At 34.9% G+C, this 21,843-nt stretch overlaps 1 pseudogene; it reads right to left on the bottom strand.

Moving 5' to 3' along the window:
* Positions 1 to 1,092: 1,092 nt before the first annotated feature.
* On the bottom strand, positions 1,093 to 21,717 carry LOC141690530 (protein DETOXIFICATION 16-like; annotated as a pseudogene).
* Positions 21,718 to 21,843: the final 126 nt, after the last annotated feature.

The raw sequence follows: 21,843 nt of genomic DNA, 5'->3' as shown, positions 1-21,843 counted from the left end.
TAGGCATTGCATTTGGATTTCTCCAGCTTTGTCTTATTTGGATGATATTGCTATGTACTTCAGATTTGGCAGCTTTGGTGAAACAATATCCTTTTTCATTGTAGAGAACACCTTCGCAAGAACATCGTGACTTTCATTGGAAATTCTGTGTAAAGGCCAAATGATCTCCTTGCCTCCCTTATATTTAAACACCAATCTTTCTGGCAACTTGTTGTAAACATCAATCCCCTTACTTCATCTAGCTCGTCCAAGAAAAGATTAATATCTGAGAATTTTTTGATGTCACAGATGAATAGCCGATCATCCTTATTAACTTTAGGCTTATGCATAGGAACCACTTTGAGTTATGGTGGATTTGACTTGACTCCTACACTTCTCTTCCTTGAATTTCTCTTTTCGGTGGGCAGTGGTAGATTGAATTTAGGTAAAGGCAAACTGTCCCAAACTATGGGTTCATCCTTGGGTAAGATAGGCTTACCATGAAAGTTGATGCCTAGATGAACCTTGAATTCGACAGGTTCCTTAGTGGACACATTCGGTTGATTTGTAGTTGTAGATTGAGCTTGATCAGTTTCCTTTTTAGTATGACTAGCTGGCCTTTTTGCATTAGCTTTCTTTTTAATCCCCTTTACCCACTCTGGTTTATCTTCCTTCTTCTTTGGTTCATCAGCTAAAGTCTTCTCAATTTCAGTTGAAACAGCCTGCATCTCAAGTTTTCTTTTCACTCCTTTAATGGCATGCTTCTTCCTACTTCTCTGAGCTTCAAGTCTTCTATTTTTTCTTGTTTAGATTCCCCAAACTGAGGGTGTCCATTCATCACACAAATCGTTATTCCATATCTATAGATTCTTGCAATTCTTGGTCTTAGTATGGCATCTTTGGTGATTCTGAAGCTTTCAATAGATGCACCCATCAGCTTCTTTTCATCTGTCCGAGGAGGAGAATAATCAACCAACATTGGGTGCTTTGTTGATATTGTTACACTTGCTTGCTTGGGTTTAGCCCCACAAAGTTGTTGAACTCATTCTTTGTTGATGGTTCACCTTTATCTCCTCTTCCTAGTTGCATATCATCCATGGTGATTGGCTTCAACTATGTGAAATGCTTCACTGATTGATCATGAGTAGCAGTTGAGACAAAAACTTTCTCAATTATGTCATCAATCTTCTGTATTTTTTCTTTTAACTTGAGCTCATCTACTGCTAGATTGATCAGATCAATGTTGTCCAAAGTTGGTGGCTTAGAGATAGTAATAGCTGGTACTATCACCTTGTTGACTTGAATATTCGCATCCTTCTCCCCCTTTTTGTTATCATCAAGTGAAATAGGGTTTGAAGTTTGAGCAGCCATTAACTGTTGAAGTAATTGAGTTTGAGCTTCTTGGTTTGAAAGTATCTTGGCAACTGAATTCTCAACAGCTATCATTCTGGAACTCAAGGCCTCAACTTTCTTATTTAGATCACCGTCCTTTCGAAATTTCTGGTGAATATCCTTCATAGTTGACTCAGGAAGCTTGACCTTTATTTTGTCATTACTGTCTTTCTTTACTGTATCAATGGCTTATTTGAGTTCATCCACATCTTGATTCTGTTTAAGATCCTGAATTCTGTGCAGCTATAGAGATTCAAGATGGGCTTCTAGAAGATATTTGGTACTAGCATTAGTGGTGTCTTGAATGGCTGATTGAGTCTGAGAAATAAGCTTGAACATTGTGGTATTTAAATGGTGATAATTGCACTACTTGGTTAGCATCCAAGATGGAGTACCTGTAGAGGAACTAGGGCCTACAGCTCCCCCTAAGTTCAAGCCAACTTCATCAGTATTTTCCCTATTTGACTCATCACCAAAAGAGTCACCAGAATCATACTTAAAATCATCACTAGCTGTAGGTGGAAGAGATTTGATTGCATCATTTTCTCTTAGCATTGAAGCTGTAGTATGTACCAGATTGAGAATCCTCTTTCCTTCCTCATTTCCCTCAACAACCAATGTTTGGTAGGCTATAACAGGATGAGTAAATGCCTCAGCATCTACGGAAATAGAATCTATAATAGCCATGTAATCTTGTTGACATAGTCTGTTCCTTTCTGCCTCATTGACATTCATTGACTCATTTGCAATGGTTTCCAACCTTATTTCTCCTATACCTGCTTTTATCTCATTTTCTCTATATTTTTTCATCAAGGGCTCCCCTTGGCTCCCCACCTTCAAACCCTCACCTTCACCATCTAAGGTGGGACTCCTATCACTCACGTTTACCATGCTGGAAGAAATAGCATGTGGAGGTTCACTCTTATCCTCTCCCTTTGCCTAAGAGCAACTCAGCCTCTCACTCAAGCCACTCACTTCCCTCAAACCTAGGAGTGATTATAAAACGACTAAGTCGTCTGCACTAGTAACAATTTTAGAGATTTCAGGTGGTGCAATGACTGCCAACGGATAAGTGATATCCGTCGAAGTATCAGTTGCGAGTATCAACGGATGAATGCTGTTAAGCTTATCCGTCGAGGGACAATCACCCATCAACGGATGAGGAATATCCGTCGAAGAGGTAGAAATAAAAAATTTAGGAGTTGAAACTATGGTTGAGTCTGTGGAGATTGATTTTAGATTTTTGTGCATAGACTCATCATTGGTTTCAGAAAGAAAAGGCAAGTGAGCCAACAAATCATCAATAAGATGATGCTCACTTGCTTTAGATTTTGGCTCCTCCAAGAATTTTAAAGATTGAGAATCAGGAATTGATATATTTATCATATCCACATCCAGTGAGTTTTTGGGAGAATTGTGTGTGTTGGTGTATTGATAATGAGAGATTTTGGATGTGATTCCACATTTATTGGAGATTATGTTTAAGAAAATAAACATAACAATATCTACTACAATCATCTATAAAAGTAATGAAATTGTAATATTCGGGAAAGTTATGTCAATATTTTGTGTTAAAAAAATAAATATAATGTGTTTTATGAGATTAAAATGATTAATGCCATGATATTACGTGTTATAATTTTTATTCGATTAATTGTTATGCGTTTAAACTGCATTTATATGAATCAATCTGCAATCTAGACACGTGTTTATTAGCGTCTTTATTGAGGTACTCGTTTTATCTCATTTTATGTGCGTTTGAATGCATTTTATGTGTTTTCAGGATTTTCTGTTAATTTAGGAATCGTTTCTATTTTTCAAAAAATAAATGGACCGGGACCCCACCGGGACGTTAAAGCCCACAAAATTCATGTTTTTATTTTTATAAAAGTATACACATTTCAAATACTTTTATTTTTGTATTTTTGAATTATTGGCAATTTTTGGGAAATTTTGATATAAATTTTATATTTTATTGCTTTTAAAATTATTCCCCATAATTATTATTTTTGGGCCTAATTATTTTAATTAGTGGATAAAAATACCCTTAAATGATTTTAGAGTATTTATTTTGGAGATAATATAAATAGCTCATTAATTCTTTTTTTTCATTTTTTTATTTTCATTAAACGAAAAATCAAGAACAAATTGGGGGTGAAATTCTTGGGCACAACTTTGATTGTTGATTTTGGATGATTCAGGGAACCAAATCAGATGTTCTAATAATCAAATTGATCCCCGCGATGAGCCCGTTCTATTGGTACCATTTTTACAAATCAAGATGAAGTATTGTGTAAAATCGATTTTCATGTTCTTGTTCTTGAAATCGTTTTTGATTCTTGTTGATCTTTGATTGTTTGAGGTTACTAGTAGCTTGAGAATGATCCCAGGAATTGATTTACATAATTTTTATTAATGTTGTAGTTCAGGATTATAAAAGTCGAGTTATTGGATTAAGTCAAATTTTGATTCGGCTTTTCTAAATGATTGAATCATATTCAGTGTTTATGGTTATTGCTAATAGATTATACGTATTCATAGCTTTATTTTGGTACGTTTAATATAATTTTTGGTCGAGTTTTGAACAATTAGGGTAGTTGAACGGAGAACTCGAGTTTGGGGGTCGGAATTTGATCGGAATCGGAGCCTGGGCAGGGTTTTGAATGTGTTAAGCTCGATTCTGGGTTCTGGGAATTTTAAGGAATGTTTTGGCTACGAAAAATGAGAGTTTTAGAGAGGTTTTGGGCTCCGATCAGGGCTCCCGGATTTGGAAAGGATCACTGGATTCTGGGTTTCTTTTCCATTTTTGGTGAGTTCTTCACCGACCCGTTTCAGCAATTGACCCGACCCAGTTGGTTTAATTCTGACCCGGGTTTGATCCCTTTAAACCCTAACCCCCTAATTCCAATTATGTTTCCCAGATTTCTATTTTAAAAATAAATCAAAATTCAAAGTCTATTTTCTAAAATCATTTTATTAATTTCAAAAATTATTTAATTATTATTTTAAATTCTAAAAATTATTTACTTAATTATTTTAAATTCCAAAAATTATTTTCTTTTATTATTTTTTTAAAAATACAATTTTATTTAATTATTTTTAATTTATTTTAGTTCATTATTTATGAATTTAATTAATTGATTAAATTATGTAATAAATTGATTTTATTTATAAATAGTTAAATAAAATGTAAATTATATATAACTATTTCAAATAATTCCTAAAAATTATTTTTAAACTTTTAAAAATTATGTTTTGGTATTTAAAAATCAATTAATATTATTATTAATTGATTTATTCCTATTTTATTCTTATTTTATTCGTAATAAATAAACCGTTCGTCCGTTTAATACGAAACGAACGTATATATAGTCAAAAAAACATTGCGCTTCCAATAAAAATACTTTTGAGACCTAATTTCTTTTGTATAACAAGGTCATTTGATTTGCGAGTCATTCTGAGCCGGTATTTGATCGATAAATACAGTTATTGACCTGATTTCAATTCTAAACGTACTGAGACCTATCTTTTGACGATCTAACTTATGTGTTACATAGAATATGTAATTACGTTTTATATGAATAATATGATTACGTGGTACGTGATATGCATGCTATTCGTTTACAGTTTTAAAATGCAATGATTAGTTATAAATGATCGGGTAGACGCCAAGACGTATAGTTATGTCGATTGAGTTTGGTTCTGTCAATTAAGATAGTCCTTTTGTTTATAGAATCGAGTAGCATGGAGTGCAGTCAAGGGTTAGACGGAGTTGATAGCTAGCAGATGTAAGCCAAGGTTATAGTGAAAGTTATTAAGCATACCAGGCAAGTTTTCTCCCCTATTCTAAATTCAGAATAGTTTATTATTTTAAGTATTCAAAATATTAGAACTATTTATAAATAATCTTGTGGTGCGTTAGATACCAACAGTCATTTGATTATTGGAATCCTTTTATTCTAGAAATCGTTCTGCTAGAACAAATCTTTGATTCGATAGATAGTGAATAACTATGCTATCTAGATATACTCTATACAGTGAAACTTTTTGATGAGGTTGGCGAATAATTACTTGTTCTAGTTATTTCACCATTAGTTGTTGAGATGACTCCGGACCATGTGAAATGGGGAGTTAAATGGATAAGGATGTCATTGATACGACTCTTTTAATCAAAATTGTTTTGTGAATTGGTTATTGGTTAGCGTAAGAGGCCGAGGCACCGGTCTCGAGTATATGCCTTTTTATGGATATCCAATAGGTACGGTATGGCTGCGGAATACCAATACCTATATTTACGGTATGGCTGCAGGATACCGGTGCTGTTTCATGACTGATCATCGGGAACAACATAGTGCATAATTGTGTTTTGTTAAAAATTGTCGCTTAAACATTAAAGTTATATCAGCTTCTGGTTTTTACCTAGATATTGTTATTGTTGTTCAATTATAAACTATATACTGCTTGTTGAGCATTTCTTCGCTCATACTTGTTTATTATTCTGATCTTTCAGCTAAGTCAGAGCAAGCTAGTTCCAGGTTTGACCAGGAGTTGAGTTCTTATAGATAGTTGGTGTGTTTTACAAGTAGATTGTTGTGGAATGCTTGACTAATCTAGAGGTTTGTAATAAAATTTGAATGAGTTGTAAAACTAAATAGACTTATGGGTTGTAATAACACTTGGTTTGTTTTAGTGCATATTTCATACTATAACCTGTGATCCATCCGATAACATGTAAGGGGTCATATTTATTAATTTATTCCGTTGTGTCTATTATATTTTGGTTTATCGGTCAGTGACTACCAAATATAGACCCCAGATTTGGAGGGTATCTCAAATATGCACCACCGAATTCACATATGTCCGTGTGAACTAAATCTAACAAGTCTGAATCCCTAATGACATTATGGAAAGGTTTTTTTGTTTCTTTAGCAGTTACACACACTTGAAACTTAGATTTCTTATCAATGGAATGCTTTGGAATCAATTCTAAATTCATCATATTCTTTAAAGCACCAAAATTTAAATGACCAAGTCGTAAGTGCCACAAATCAGATGATTTAATACAATTAACCGAAGGTGCAACACTATCATTAATAAAATCACCTAAAACGGGTTCAACATTTATTAAAAATAAACCATCACACAAGTAAATCTTGCCAAAAAATGTACCAGTGTGAGTAATCACTACTTTATAACATTTCAAAAAACTTCAAACCCATTCTTAACTACATAACTTCCACTTATTATATTTCTACGAATAGAGGGTACATGATGCACTCTAGTAAGAGACATAATAAACCCAGAAGTAAACTTCAAGTCCATGTTTCCTACTCCAAGCACTTGTGCAGCACTAACATTCCCCATCGTCACTGTCACTCCATGACTCTGTTGATAAGATACAAACAAAGAAATATCAACACAAATGTGCACATTATCTCCAATATCAATCAACCACTTATGTGATAGAAAAGTGGAAACTAGTACAGGGTTGTAAGTAAAATACCCGTCATTGGTTTTAAAGGCAACAACCTCACCAAAAACCATGTTAGATACAGGCCCACTTGTAGTTCCAAGTCCAAGCACAGTATATGCTTGAGCTACCACTCCAGCTTTCTTAGCTTTCTTACTAAGACAATATTTACTCCAATGACCAACCTGTCCATAAGACCAACATGGTTTGTTTGCCTTTGGTTTCTTAGCCTTATTCTTGTCATATTTAGTGTTAGCCTTCTTAGTCACTGCCTTTCTATCTCTGTCCTACAGTCACTATATTCACCTTCGAGCTTCCATATTCAGCAGGCATCACATGTCCTTGTTTGGACTTGTGCTACTCATTCACAGAGATGTCTAACATCAAGTTAGTCCATGTGATCTCTCCTTTCTATCTTTTCAGGGAGAGAGCAAACTCTTCCCAAGACTTAAGGAGCTTTTCAATCACTGTCATAACCCGAAACTTCTCAGGTAAGACCATACCGGACTCACCCAAAGCATGAACTAACATCTCAAACTCATGAACCTTTTCTGTCATGGATTTTCCATCCACCAGTTTGAATTCAAGGAACCTAGCCACAGAATACTTCTCAAGTCCTTGAGAATCAGTATTGTGAGTTTGGTACAGCTTATCCTATAAGACCTTAGCAGTATAGGCATCTGATGAATAAACATCGAACAAGGTGTTCGCCAAGGCTGCCAAAATGGCTGCCGTAGCCACCCTATAAAGCATAAGCCTTAACAGATTCAATTTTTTCTTGATCCAACACAGGAGGATCATACTGCACCACTGGCCATAGACCCTTAACCGTTAACCAGAGCTTTATCTTTTTCTGTCAATGAGAAAAAGAAGCTCCACCACTGAATTTATCAGGCATACCCAATAAATCAACAGGCTGTGGAAAACGATATGTGGATCAATCAATGGATGCAGTAACACCAGAACCAGAACTTGTCTCAACAGTTTTCTGAACATCAGCAGTTTTGTTAACCATCTTGCTAATTACACTATATAAAAATTAATCTCTTCAAGATTGTTGGGTATATTTACTAACACTACGTGCAACAATGAGGCGGTTATATATATCAAAAATTAACAAGAACAGGAAATTAAACCAAATAACAAAAAAAATATGAAGGCAAAATAATAAGATATATCAGTAACTGAATTGACAAAGAGAGGATAAAATACTTAGCTCTAACATAAGCTTTAAAAAATCTGAAAGAACTATGAACAGCTGAGGCGCCTAGTCTTCGAGTAGTCTAGACTATTCTTAAAGATATTATTGCCCCACTTACGCTGTGTTGGGTTCCAGCAATATCACTTCTAGGATACAACAGCTCAGATAAATTCGTCCACAGATACGTAAAGTTCAACAGCGACCTGACCCAGTTTGCCCAGAAAACGTATGCTAATCAGTATGTTATGGAGGAGAGAAAGAGAGATATATAGCAGCTAGGGTTTCACATGTATATAATCGACACATATTTTTATTCCAAACATTTTGTTTAGTATATAATACAACAAAAAACGTAACTGAATATATGCATTAATTAAAAAAATAATATGACTTAATATGCATTTAATAGAATATTTTCATAATCAGAAACATAACAGTCATTATCAGGTTTTGTTAAATCCTGATAACAAATCCTGATATAGCCAGCCCATCAGTATTTGCACTCGACAAATCCTGATCCATTCATTAGGATGTATATGTAGCAAATCATGTTGCAGGCATGTCAGGATCTGTCCATCTACGGATAATGCACATGATCAATCCATCAACGGATAATCCACACTAAGCTTCAATGGATAAATCCACACGGTACTTCAACGGATAAATCCATCAACGGATACTGAGTTCTATGCATTAACGGATGTTTCTTAACAAATCCTTACTATTATACAGATTCAACAGATGTTTATTTTTGGTCAACTGTGAAAATTTAGATACACATGCCTACAAGACTCAACCTACCAACCACTTGTTACTAAGTGAGACATGCTGCAGATATCCGTTGGGGTTTGGGGCACAATACAATGAATTGAGTTCATATATTTTATTCGACACGGTCTGAGACTTTGAGCAAGATTTTTGTTTAATAACTTAAAAGTAAGCTCGTACCTGAGAGTACATCTTGCATTCAATCCATGAAATTGGATACGGCAAACACAAGAAGCATTGTAGTTATATACTTTACAATTTCGTCTTCGTTTGTGTAGATATAGCCCCCTACACCTTGAACTGAAAGTAAAGCAAAGGCAACCAAAACTCCCTCTACCACGACCATGAATATAACTACCTGTATTGCAAGCTTTGCTGCACAGGGATTTTCGACACCCAGCTCATTTGAAACTTTTGTGCTTTTTTACCATAGTAGGCAAGCGAGTCACTCAGTATGTTGTCCGAATAGCATGCCGATAGTGTTAAATTAAGTCAAAATTAAAACATACTCCAGCCCCTTACCTTAATGCACTGCCGAAACCATATGAGATTCTGAAGAACACAGAGCATGTGTTCTGGCTGAAAATTCAATAAAAACAATAAGTGAATAATAATATGAAGTGATAGTAAACCGTGGCCTCTGTTTTAGAGAAAATAATAGTACTACATTCCTGATATTGCAACTCTAATAATCAACATGGTAAATTAACTTCTCATATTAAAAGTTAAATGTGCATAAGAAAAAACATCTAGGTAATGTGCACAATAAAATAGAATGAACTAATGAAAAATAGGTACCAGATCGACATCATCGACCTCTCTAGCTTCAGATTAGTAAGAAGGATAGACATGAGAACAAGAAACTTATATGACCAAAACTCCAAACTGCATTATTCCAAATATACAAGTTGCTATTGTACCTAAGATATAAAGAAATGATAATATTGGCAGTTAAGGAAGCAAACTCACCAGACCATAAGAGATGAGGGGATGACTAATGAAAGAAAGATAGAAAGGTTTTTAACACCCTCCATAGAGCATCCTGTCCATGTTTTCTCACATGTTGGTGAAAACTTGATGTACATTCCCAGAACTAGTACATTAAACTAGTACGAAATCCCACTAGAAATAGCATCGCCTCTTGATCCAAATGTTAGAATATATATTTATTTTATATTATTAGTGATATATTATATTAAGGGTGTTTTCATAATTTAGCTTGTAACAGTTTATTATATAAACATTGAGACATGTATCATGATTATTAAGTATTATAATAAAATACTAGTGGTTTATTTTGTCTCTCTGCTTTTATCATGGTATCAAGAGCTAGGTTATGGAAAAATTAGTTTGTTGATTGCTCTATTTTATTTGAGGTTGTTTGTTTTATTGTCATGGCTTTCGGTAAAGATGATTCTCTTCAGTCGATTAATGTTCAGTTGGATGGTACAAATTATTCATATTGGAGTAATGTTATGAAAAACAATTTACGTGGAAAAACTTAGTGGAGTTATGTTCGTGATAATGATACTAAGACTAAAACAGCAGATGCTAAGACTGATGATTCTGCAAAAGTAATTGAGGTTTGGGAGGCTGAGAATTCAAAATTTATTACATGGATTAAAAATTTTGTTACACATTCTATTGGTGCCCTGTTAGCAAAGTATGAAACGGCTAAAAAGGTATGGGATCATCTATCCAGGTTGTATACACAATCCAATTTTGCTAAACAGTATCAATTAGAGATGGATATTCGTGCACTTCAACAACAAAATATGTCTATTCAAAATTTTATTCTGCCATGTCTTCTTTTTGGGATCAACTTGCATTGACTGAACCAGCTAGAATTGACTACAGTAGCTGCTTATGTCAAGAGACGAGAAGAACAACATTTGGTACAATTTTTAATGGCCCTTTGTTCTAATTTTGAACCTTTGCAAGGGACAATCTTGCATCGTACTCCACTTCCATCAGTTTATTCTGTTGTTAATGAACTTTTAGCGGAGGAGATTCGTATTAAATCTAACGGTGCTAAGGAAAATTTATCATCTGGTACTCCTTCTATTTTTACCGTTCCTCCACGTTCATCCGGTAGTATTCAAAATAGGTCTATCTGGCCTCTTTAAGATGAATGTTCTTAATGTAGAGATAAGGGTCATTTAAGGTCTTCGTGTCCTCAACTATTTGTCATGCAACAACGTACACCTCAACAGTTACGTTAGCAACAATGACCTTGGACATCTCGTTCACCTCAGCAGCAATAACATCTTTAGACACCTCCTTCACCACGTCAGCCTCAGCCTCCTTCGGGTCCCGCTACTTGGACACCTCGATCGCCACCCATTACTAATTCAGTTGCTGCTCCAGCTTTGGATCCTTATATGCTTGAGCAATTTTACAGTTTATCACTTCTCAACCACATGCTATGTCTGTATCTTCTTCAATAGGTTTGTCAACCTCCACTTCATTAGGTATATCTTCTTTCATATGAATTTGGGATTCAGGTGCTTCTCATCATATGTCTCCAACTTTATCATCTTTTATATCTTTGTATTCTACCGCATCTTTGTCTATTATGACTGCTGATGGTTCTCCCATGTTATTGGAAGGTGTTGGTTCTGTTGCCACACCAAACATGTCCCTATCTGATGTATATTATGTTCCCATTCGTAAGATGAATTTGGTTTCTGTGAGTCAGTTATGTGCATCTGGATACTTACTCTCATTCTCTTTTTTCACTTGTTTTGTTGAGGACCAAAGATCTCAGAAAGTGATTGGGATAGGTCGTAGGCAAGGGGGATTCTATGTTTTGGATGAACTAAAAGTCTCGGATATTGGAGCTTCTACTGTTGATTTATCATCTTTTCCTTTGAGTAATTCTTCGTCAAATTTTTATCTTTGGCATTCTCGTTTGGGCCATATGTCTGCCCCTCGTTTATAGTATATGGTTTCTACAGGAGTTTTAGGACATTTAAAAACTCATGATATTTCTGATTGTAGTGGTTGTAAACTGGATAAATTTGCTGCTTTGCCATTCTATAAAAGTGTATCTTTTACTGTTGCACATTTTAATATTATTCGTTCTGACATGTGGGGACCTTCACCTGTACCCACAAAGGTGGGTTCTAGATATTATGTGTCCTTTATTGATGATTATACTCATTTTACATGGGTTTATATGATGAAACATAGGTCTGATTTTCTTGATATATACAAAGAATTTCGTGCTCTTGTAAATACTCAACATTCTGCTGTTATTAAATGTTTTCGTTGTGATTTTGGGGGTGAATACACTTCTATTGAAATTTTCCAGTTGTTTTTGATGGAACTATACGTCAAAACTCGTGTACAAACATGCCTCAACAAAATGGAGTTGTTGAAAGAGAACATCGTCATATTGTAGAAATAGCTCGCTCCTTCTTGTTGTCCACTCAGGTTCCTAGTGTGTTTTGGGGGGAAGCGCTTCTTACTGCAGCCTATGTGATTAACATGATTCCTACTTTTCATAATTCGAGTTTGTATCCCTTTCAGAAATTATATGGAGATGTTCCAGACTATTCATCGTTGCGTGTTTTGAGTTCCACTTGTTTTGTCCTTCTCCCACATGTAGAGCGTAAAAAATTAACTCCTAAATCTGCTTTGTATATTTTCTTGGGTTATGGTATCAGTCAGAAAGGAAATAGTTTTTTTGATCCTGCTAGACAAAATTTATATGTTTCTCATCATGTTGTGTTTCTTGAGCATATTCCATATTTTTTTGTCCCTGCTAGTTCCCATAATATGACACAGGCAGATCTCATTTGTATTGATCCTTTGACTCGGATGTTGAGGAAACTTTGCCCGCGGCTCCTAGTACTTCAGTTCTTGAGACATCTCAGATTCCCCCATCTCCGCCCCCGTCTACGACTACTCAATCCTCTCAAGAGATTTTGGATCCTCCTCCTCCCACTCGTCAATCTACTCGTATTCGTAAGTCAACTCGACTTCCTGATTTTTCTTATTCATCTTATTCTACTTCATTTTCCTCATTTATTACATCTTTTCACGGTTTATCTGAGCATGTTTCTTATAGAGATGTTCTTCGTGATCCTCTTTGGCAGGCAGCTATGGTTGAGGAACTTACTACTTTACATGAGACACATATGTGGGACTTGGTTCCCTTACCACCAGGGAAACATGCTATTGGTTGTCGTTGGGTCTATAAAATTAGGATGAAATCTGATGGTTCTGTTTAGTGCTATAAGGCTCGGCTTATTACTAAAGGCTATTCTCAGGAGTATGGTTTGGATTATGAGGAGACCTTTGAACCCGTTGCACAGATGATGAAGGTTCGTACTCTACATTGTAGTTGCTTCAGTTTCCAAATGGAACATATTTCAGTTAGATGTTAAAAATGATTTCTTGTATGGTGTTCTACATGAGGAAGTTTATATGACACCTGCTCATGATTTTCCTCATAGCCCTGGTTATGTTTGTCGACTTCGTAAGTCACAATATGGTCTCCGACAGGCATCTCGTTGTTGGTTTGAGAAATTTGCCACAGTACCTATTTTACTCGATTTTCATTTTAGTCATCATAATTCTGCTTTATTTGTTCATTGTACAAGTGCAGGTCATATTCTCTTGGTTTTGTATGTTGGTGATATGATTATTACTGGTGATGATTGTGTTGGTATTGAGTCGTTAAAATGGGAGCTGGCTCGTTGTTTCACTATGAAAGACATAGGCTTTCTTCGTTATTTTTTGGGGATCGAGGTTGCTACTTCGTCACAGGGTTATCTTTTATCACAGCCTAAATATATTGCTGAATTATTTGATCGTGCTCACCTTACTGATAATTAGATTGTGGATACTCCTTTTGAGATAAATGTTCGATATTCATCATCTGATGGTCTTCCTTTGGCATATCCTACTTTATATCGTACTATTGTGGGTAGTCTTTTTTATCTCACTGTTACTCATCCAGATATTGCGCATACTGTTCATGTTGTAAGTTAGTTCGTCACTTTTCCTACTACTGTGCATTGGGGAGCTATTCTTCGTATTCTCAGATACCTTTGAGGGACTCAGTTTCAGAGTCTATTATTTTCTTCTACTTCATCTTTCGAGTTGCGTGCTTATAGTGATGCTGATTGGGCTGGATATCCCGAGGATCGCAAGAATACTACAAGTTTTTGTATTTTTCTTGGTAATTCTCTAATTTCATGAAAAAGTAAGAAACAAGATGTTGTTTCTCGATCATTTTCAGAATCTGAGTATCATGCAATGGCTTTTACTTCTTGTGAGGTTGTTTGGTTACATTGGTTGCTTGCAAATTTGGGTATTAAGCTTACTCATCCTGCTTAGCTATATTGCGATAATAAGAGTGTAGTTTATATTGTTCGTAATTCTGTTTTTCATGAACGCACTAAACATATTGAGATTGATTGTCATGTTACCGTCATCACTTGCAGCAGGGTACTATCACCTTACCTTATGTCTCTTCTTCACTTCAGATTGCAGATATTTTTACCAAAGCTCATTCGATTTCGCGCTTCTGGTTATTGTCTGACAAACTCTCAATTCTTAATGCTGCAGCATCGTGAGTTTGAGGGTAATGTTAGAATATATATTTATTATATATTATTAGTGATATATTATATTAAAGATGTTTTCGTAATTTAGCTTGTAACAGTTTATTATATAAACATTGAGATATATATCATTATTATTAAGTATTATAATAAAACCTTAGTGGTTTATTTTGTCTCCCTGCTTTTAAAACCAAAGCCAAAGTGGAAAACCAAGGGCCAGCAAATTAAAAGATGGAGTAAACTTGTAATACAAGTGCTTATAAATCAAAGGATTTATATTGTTTTGAGTCTGTAGGAATCTAAGTTGGCACTGAAGTAGACCGTAGGCAAAAATAGCTGGTATCAAGCATCACACATGATTGTATTGATATTTCGGGGTCTTGTCCCAAAAATGTAAATATATCACTAGTAAAGCTCAAAAGTATTGATATAGGAATTCAAATAAGCATAAGCACTAGCTTAGCTTCCTGCATGTGTACACCGAGCATATGATACTCTTTTTTTCCATAAGCTTGTCCACAAAATGTCTCAAGCGCACTTCCCATTCCCAACTAATTAGAAGTAAAATACATGCCCGGCTTTAGAAATTGTTTAATATGTATCAAATGTCTGTTCTTTATGAAAATGAATAAACTGAGGTAGTGAGATCAGTAATATCTCTGTATTGTTTACATAGAGGCATACATTAAAAGGTTTCCCTACTGTGCATATGTAAAAGTGACATTTTAATCAGGATAAAGAAATATGTTCTAAATTTAATCCTCTAATTCACAGAAAAACTCTATATTTTGAAAGACCCTGTTTCGTTATTTGTTAATGATTTGCTTAATTATCAGGCCACTTACAGGATGCCATTTTGTTCAAATAACCTTCCCCTTTAGAAAATTTAAAAAGATTTACCTATTGGTCAACAATCACGAAAGCAGGATATCCACCATGCAAGAAGAAATGATGAGAAACCAACTTAAAGATCCTTGTTTTGACGACTGCAGCATCACTAAGCTATTTGAAGGTCTGTTTTAAGTTAACAGCAATAGTGTCTGGAGTAGTATCATTCTTTGATGTTAGCATCCCCCTCGCTTCAAAATCCATTCGAGCAATTTATGAGTGCTTACGTATATTAACAAAAAAAATGCGACACTAATATTCATATTAATTAAACCTATTTAAAGCTTTAAGGCTTAACAGAATTGGTAACTTAACATTACATTTTGTAGTAGTGTCTGCAGTAATATCAAAAATTCTGAACATCTAAAGGATATAGAATTAATATCATAGTACATGTTGTAGAAAAATGGAGGATAACTTGTATTATTCTGAAGTCTTGACAAACAATTTTAGATTGAAACAATTTGGTGGTTATCCAAACTTTTCAACCGGATAAAATCAGAATATAAGAACAGAGAATGATGTATTTTGTGTGAATTCAACAACCAACCTTTTATTTTTTCTATATTAATGACAAAATCTATTGCAAGTATTATATAGGTGTCCAAAAGACATGTCCTAAGACACGTCCATACATGTCCAAAAGACATGTCCTAAGACACATCCATACATGTCCAAAAGACATGTCCTAAGACACATCCATACATGTCCAAAAGACATGTCTTAAGATACATCCATACATGTCCAAAAGACATGTCCTAAGACACATCCTTTGAGGTATGCGGTTGTGTCTAAAAGACATGTCTTTTCACATTAACACCAACCCCCGCCAATACCGAAAATCATAATAAACTCAAACAAGCATGCACTCCACACTCTCCTGACTTGTTTGATGAAATATTACAATCACATTGGTCAACTAGTTAATACAATTACAGTAAAATATCTAATAATCCTCCCCCATTTTAGCGTAATCCATGATTAACTAAACAAAATCACTACAAACAACAAATTTATGCATAAATGAAATATCATGATGATTGAATTTTATATTAGTATATTACATATTCCAGATATTCGAATATCAAGGTATCACAACTGATTAAACCTCTGTTATTCATAATGAATACATGAAGATAATATACACATAAATTTACATTCTCACATGTTCTCACTTGACACTATCTTTTACTAGCCTTGTGTCCTAATCCTTCATAAGCATAATAAAGTCAAGTCATAACTTCTTGAAGCGGCTAAACTTCATGCTCACATAGGTAGCTCTTTTATTCTTGCACATGCATATGCAATTTTTCAAAAGAACTATTAAGAAGATAAACTTCAACCTCCTCAACTTGCAGGTCGGAACACATACCTTGGGATGATACTATTAATGTGTTCCAATCACTAGATGTTAAGCTTTCCACATTGAATTCAGCATCTAATGTCATATTAGATGGGAATTGGGTATCTCAACATGAGATATTTTAGATGGACTTTAATCCCACCCCTATAGCCGATTTGTACACAAGATCTCTTCTCAACCCTTTGGTCAAATGATTGGCTAAATTATATTGAGTTCTTATAAACTCCACTGATATAACACCATGCATGATAAGCTCTCGAATCATGCTGTGTGTAACACCTAAGTGTCTAGACTTGCCTTTGTACACTTCTCTATAAGCATTAGTCAAGGCAGACTCACTATCACATCTGATAAATATGGGAGATATCGGTTTAGGCCATAATGGAATTTCATAAATCAGATTTCTTAGCCATTCAGCTTCTTTACCAGTAGCTGATAATGCTACAAACTCAGATTCCATTATTGAGTTAGTAATGCAACTCTTTTTTTTTGATGCCCAAGAAATAGCACCTCCCCCAAGAAGGAATACCCAACCACTCGTGGAAGAATGATCTTCTTTATCACATATCCAACTTGCATCTGAATGACCTTCAAGAACCGAAGGAAATCCGGTATAAGTCAAACCATAATCTATGGTTCCTTTTAAGTACTTGAACACCCGGCTTAAAGCTTGTCAATGATGTGAACTTGGTCTGCTAGTAAACCTACTAAGCTTACCAATAACATAGGCTATATATGGCCTAGTGCTTATCATGGCATACATGAGGCTACCAATCGCTCTTGAGAATTCAAGTTGAGATACTACAACTCCTTTACTAGATACTAGCTTAAGACTAGGATCAATAGGAGTGCTAACTGGAGAACAATTATTAAAGTTAAATCTTTTCAGAATCTTTTTCATATAATGAGATTGAGAAATTGAAATACTATTTTTCGTACGCTTGATCTTTATACCAAGAATCACCTCAGCCTCTCCCAAGTCTTTCATGTCAAAATTAGATGACAAAAATTTCCTGGTTTTATCCACTTGATTTTGGTTAGTACCAAAAATCAACATATCATCTACGTATAAGCAAATTATAACTCCTTTACCAGAAGCATCAAACTTGCTATATATACATTTGTCTGCTTGGTTAAGAAGAAAACCATTAGACAAAACCACACTATCAAATTTTTGATGCAAATCTTTTGGTGCTTGTTTAAGACCATACAAAGATTTCTTCAATTTACACACCTTGTGCTCACTACCAGGCATAACAAACCCTTCTGGTTGTTTCATATAAATCTCCTCATCTAATTTACCATTCAAGAATGCAGTTTTTACATCCACCTGATGAATTACAAGGTTGTGTATAGATACAAGTGCTATCAACAACTTAATAGTAGAAATCCTAGCAACAGGAGAATAAGTATCAAAGTAATCAATCCCTTCTTTTTGTCTAAAGCCTTGTATAACCAATTTAGCTTTAAATTTGTCTATGGTACCGTCCACTTTCATTTTTCTTTTGAAGATCCATCTATTTCCTAATGCTTTACAACCAGGAGGTAGATCACTCAATTCCCATGTGTTATTATTCATGATAGAACCATCTCAACCTGAATAGCTTCTTTCCAGAATGCAACATCCCTTGATGTCATTGCTTCATTCAATGTTTTTGGATCCTCCTCAATAATAAAACAATATTGGTACTCAGACTCAATCTCAACCTCATCTCTTGAACCTTCAACCAAATAAAGTTGAAAATCAGGTCCAAATGATTTGTTTTTTCTAGCTCTAAAACTTCTCCTTGGTTCAGAAGGTCCATGAATTCTTCAGTTTGAACCGGGTTCCTACTGAAAGAATTCTGAATCATGTCTCTTGGTCTAGGTATAGATGTAAATCTATTTTCATCAAAGTCAGCATCTCTTGACTCGATAATCGTATTCACAGATACATAATCAGTAGATTCTAATACATAGAACCTATATGCAATGGAATGCTCAGCATACCCCACAAAAATACAATCTAAACCTCTTTCACCCAAATTTCTCCTTTTGGGTTCAGTGAGCCTTACAACTGCTCTACATCCCCAAACTCTCAGAAAACTCAATTTTGGTGGCTCTTTATACCAAAGTTCATAAGGGGTAAATTTATTCCTCTTAGTAGGAATCCTATTTAACAAATAACAGGCTGTTAACATAGCCTCACCCCAAAAACCTTCATTCAAACCCGAATAGGATAACATGGAATTAACCATCTCTTTCAAAGTCCTACTCCTCCTTTCTGCCACACCATTTTGTTGTGGTGTATAAGGAGCAGTGGTTTGATGTATTATACCAGTAGATTGAAAGTATACTGGATCGTAATACTCACCTCCTCTATCAGTACGCAGATTTTTAATCATAGTACTTTTATGTAGCTCTACTTCTTCTTTATAGATTTTAAATTTATCAAGAGCTTCATCCTTAGTATTCAACAAATAAACATAGCAATATCTAGATGCATCGTCAATAAATGTAATGTCATATTTTTTATTTCCCAACGAAGATGTAGCATGAAAATCACATAAATCGCTATGTATCAGTTCCAACACTTCAAATATTCTGTTTACGTCCTTGAAAGGCTTTCTGGTTATCTTAGTTAACATACATGTTTTAAATTTCTCATTGTTTATATCAATAGCCGGTATGAGACTCATTTTAGACATATCCTTTATTCTTTTATAATGTACATGTCCCAGTCTAGCATGCCACAATTTAGATTTATTCAAATTATTACTAGCACTATTAGAAGCAATACAAGCAGATTCATCATCAAATGAGGCATTAAAATTCAACATAAATATGCCATTACATAAATAACCAAAGCCAACAAAAGTACCATGCTTTGACAAGATATACTTGTCACTTTCATACACTTGTTTGTAACCACAATTATTCAATACAACAGCAGACAAGAGATTCTTTCGAATTCCGGGAACATACAAGACATTATTTAATAATATATATTTTCCAGAAGTAAAACCAAGCTTTACATTTCCTAGTCCTTTTATTGGTTCAGTTGCAACATTTCCCATCTTTAAAATAGATCCATCTTCAATTGGTTGAAAATCTTCAAACCAACGAAGATCTTTACACACATGACTTGTTGCTCCAGAATCAATCCACCATGCAACATTATCATCCTGCACATAAAATGCCTCAGAGATTAGTGACACATAATTCTGCCCAAAATTATAATTTTGTACTAAAATATGACCTTGTTGATTTTCTGGATCCTTAGATCCACTTGGACCAGCGTTATGCTTGCCTTTACCAACCCGGCAATCCTTCTTGAAATGACCAGGTTTGCCACACTTCCAACATGCCAATTTTGGTTTCTTGTTGGAACAGGTATTGCTATTTCCTTTAAACTTCCTCTTCTTACCATTGTCTTTGTTTGAATTCTTAGAAGATCCACCATCTTCAACCATATTTACAGAAGAGTTACCGACTTGATTCTTTCCCTTAGGATTATTCTCAATTTCTTAAGCCCTTAAAGCCTCTTCAATTCTGAAGTGACTTCCAAGTTCAACCAAAGTCATCTCTTTCTTATTATATTTCAGGGTGTGTTTGAAATCTTTCCACGAGGGTGGCAGTTTATCTATAACACTGGAAACCGAAATGGATTCATCCATCTTCATGTCGTGTTGAACAAACTGTCCCAAAATCCTTAACAATTCATTATACTGTTCCATGACCGGTCTAGTATCAACCATTTTATAGTTAATAAAAATACTAACCAGAAACTTTTTGCTAGAAGCATCTTCAGCCATGTACTTGGATTCAAGGGAATCCCATAATTCTTTTGCAGACTCAACATTTTGGCATATATCAAAAAGAGAATCAGACATACCGTTCAAGATGTAACCCCGACAAATGTAGTCATCATTATCCCATTTGCAGCGTCTTCTAGTCTGTTCTACAGTTTCCTCCTCAATCATTTCTGGCATTGAAGTACTCAAAATGTACACAACTTTTAATGTGGTTAACAAGAAATGCATCTTCTTTTTCCATCTTCTAAAGTCATGTCCCTTAAACTTGTCTAGTTTTTCAAACTTGCTAGTCATGTCTTTTACAGATTCGTTGTTCGCCATCTTCAGAAAACAAACTTGTTTCAATCTTTGTTGTAGAAAAATGGAGGATAACTTGGATTATTCTGAAGTCTTTACAAACAATTTCAGATTGAAACAATTTTGTGGTTATCGAAACTTTTCAACCGGATAAAATCAGAATATAAGAACAGAGAATGATGTATTTTGTGTGAATTCAACAACCAACCTTTTATTTTTTCTATATTAATGACCAAATCTGTTGCAAGTATTATATAGGTGTCCAAAAGACATGTCCTAAGACACGTCCATACATGTCCAAAAGACATGTACAAAAGACATGTCCTAAAACACATCCATACATGTCCAAAAGACATGTCCTAAGACACATCCATACATGTCCAAAAGACATATCCTAAGACACATCCATAGATGTACAAAAGACATGTCCTAAGACACATCCATACATGTCTAAAAGTCATGTCCTAAGACACATCCTTTGAGGTATACGGTTGTGTCTAAAAGACATGTCTTTTCACATTAACACCAACCCCCACCAATACCGAAAATCATAATAAACTCAAACAAGCATGCACTCCGCACTCTCCCGACTTGTTTGATGAAATATTAAAATCACATTGGTCAACTAGTTAATCCAATTACACTAAAATATCTAACAGTATAGTTATCCAAGCCGGAAATAAATTAAAGTGAAAGAGAAAAAAAGGTTATCATCAAGCTAAAACCAGTAACCCCAGCAAAAGAAGTAGCCATAGATGCGCCTGAGAGATACACTTCTCCTAGATGTCCGACGACATAACTGATATTGTTTGAAGACTGTACTGCAAAAGACTAACCAAAACAAGAGGACCTACTAAACAAACTTGTTTTTTTAGCTCAGTCATTGCACTATCGGATACACTGTACCACCTTCTCTTCACACCTAGCTCAGTGTCATCATTTTCACAATGTGGAAGGAGATTTTTACCAAGTCCTTGGCTAGCTACATCCATTTCTACTGTGTTCAGATTGTTCTGATCTGCTCGACAATGTATCAGGTATATTATCTTTGATCTTTTGATTTTATTGTTTCAGCAAGATTCAGCTTCCTATTACTAAAAGTAATGCTGGTCAAATAC

The sequence above is a fragment of the Apium graveolens genome, chromosome 10 (genome assembly GCF_009905375.1).
Source record: "Apium graveolens cultivar Ventura chromosome 10, ASM990537v1, whole genome shotgun sequence".
NCBI lineage: Eukaryota > Viridiplantae > Streptophyta > Magnoliopsida > Apiales > Apiaceae > Apium > Apium graveolens.
Note: the sequence above shows the minus strand (reverse complement) of the source record. Positions and strands in the feature narration are given on the sequence as shown.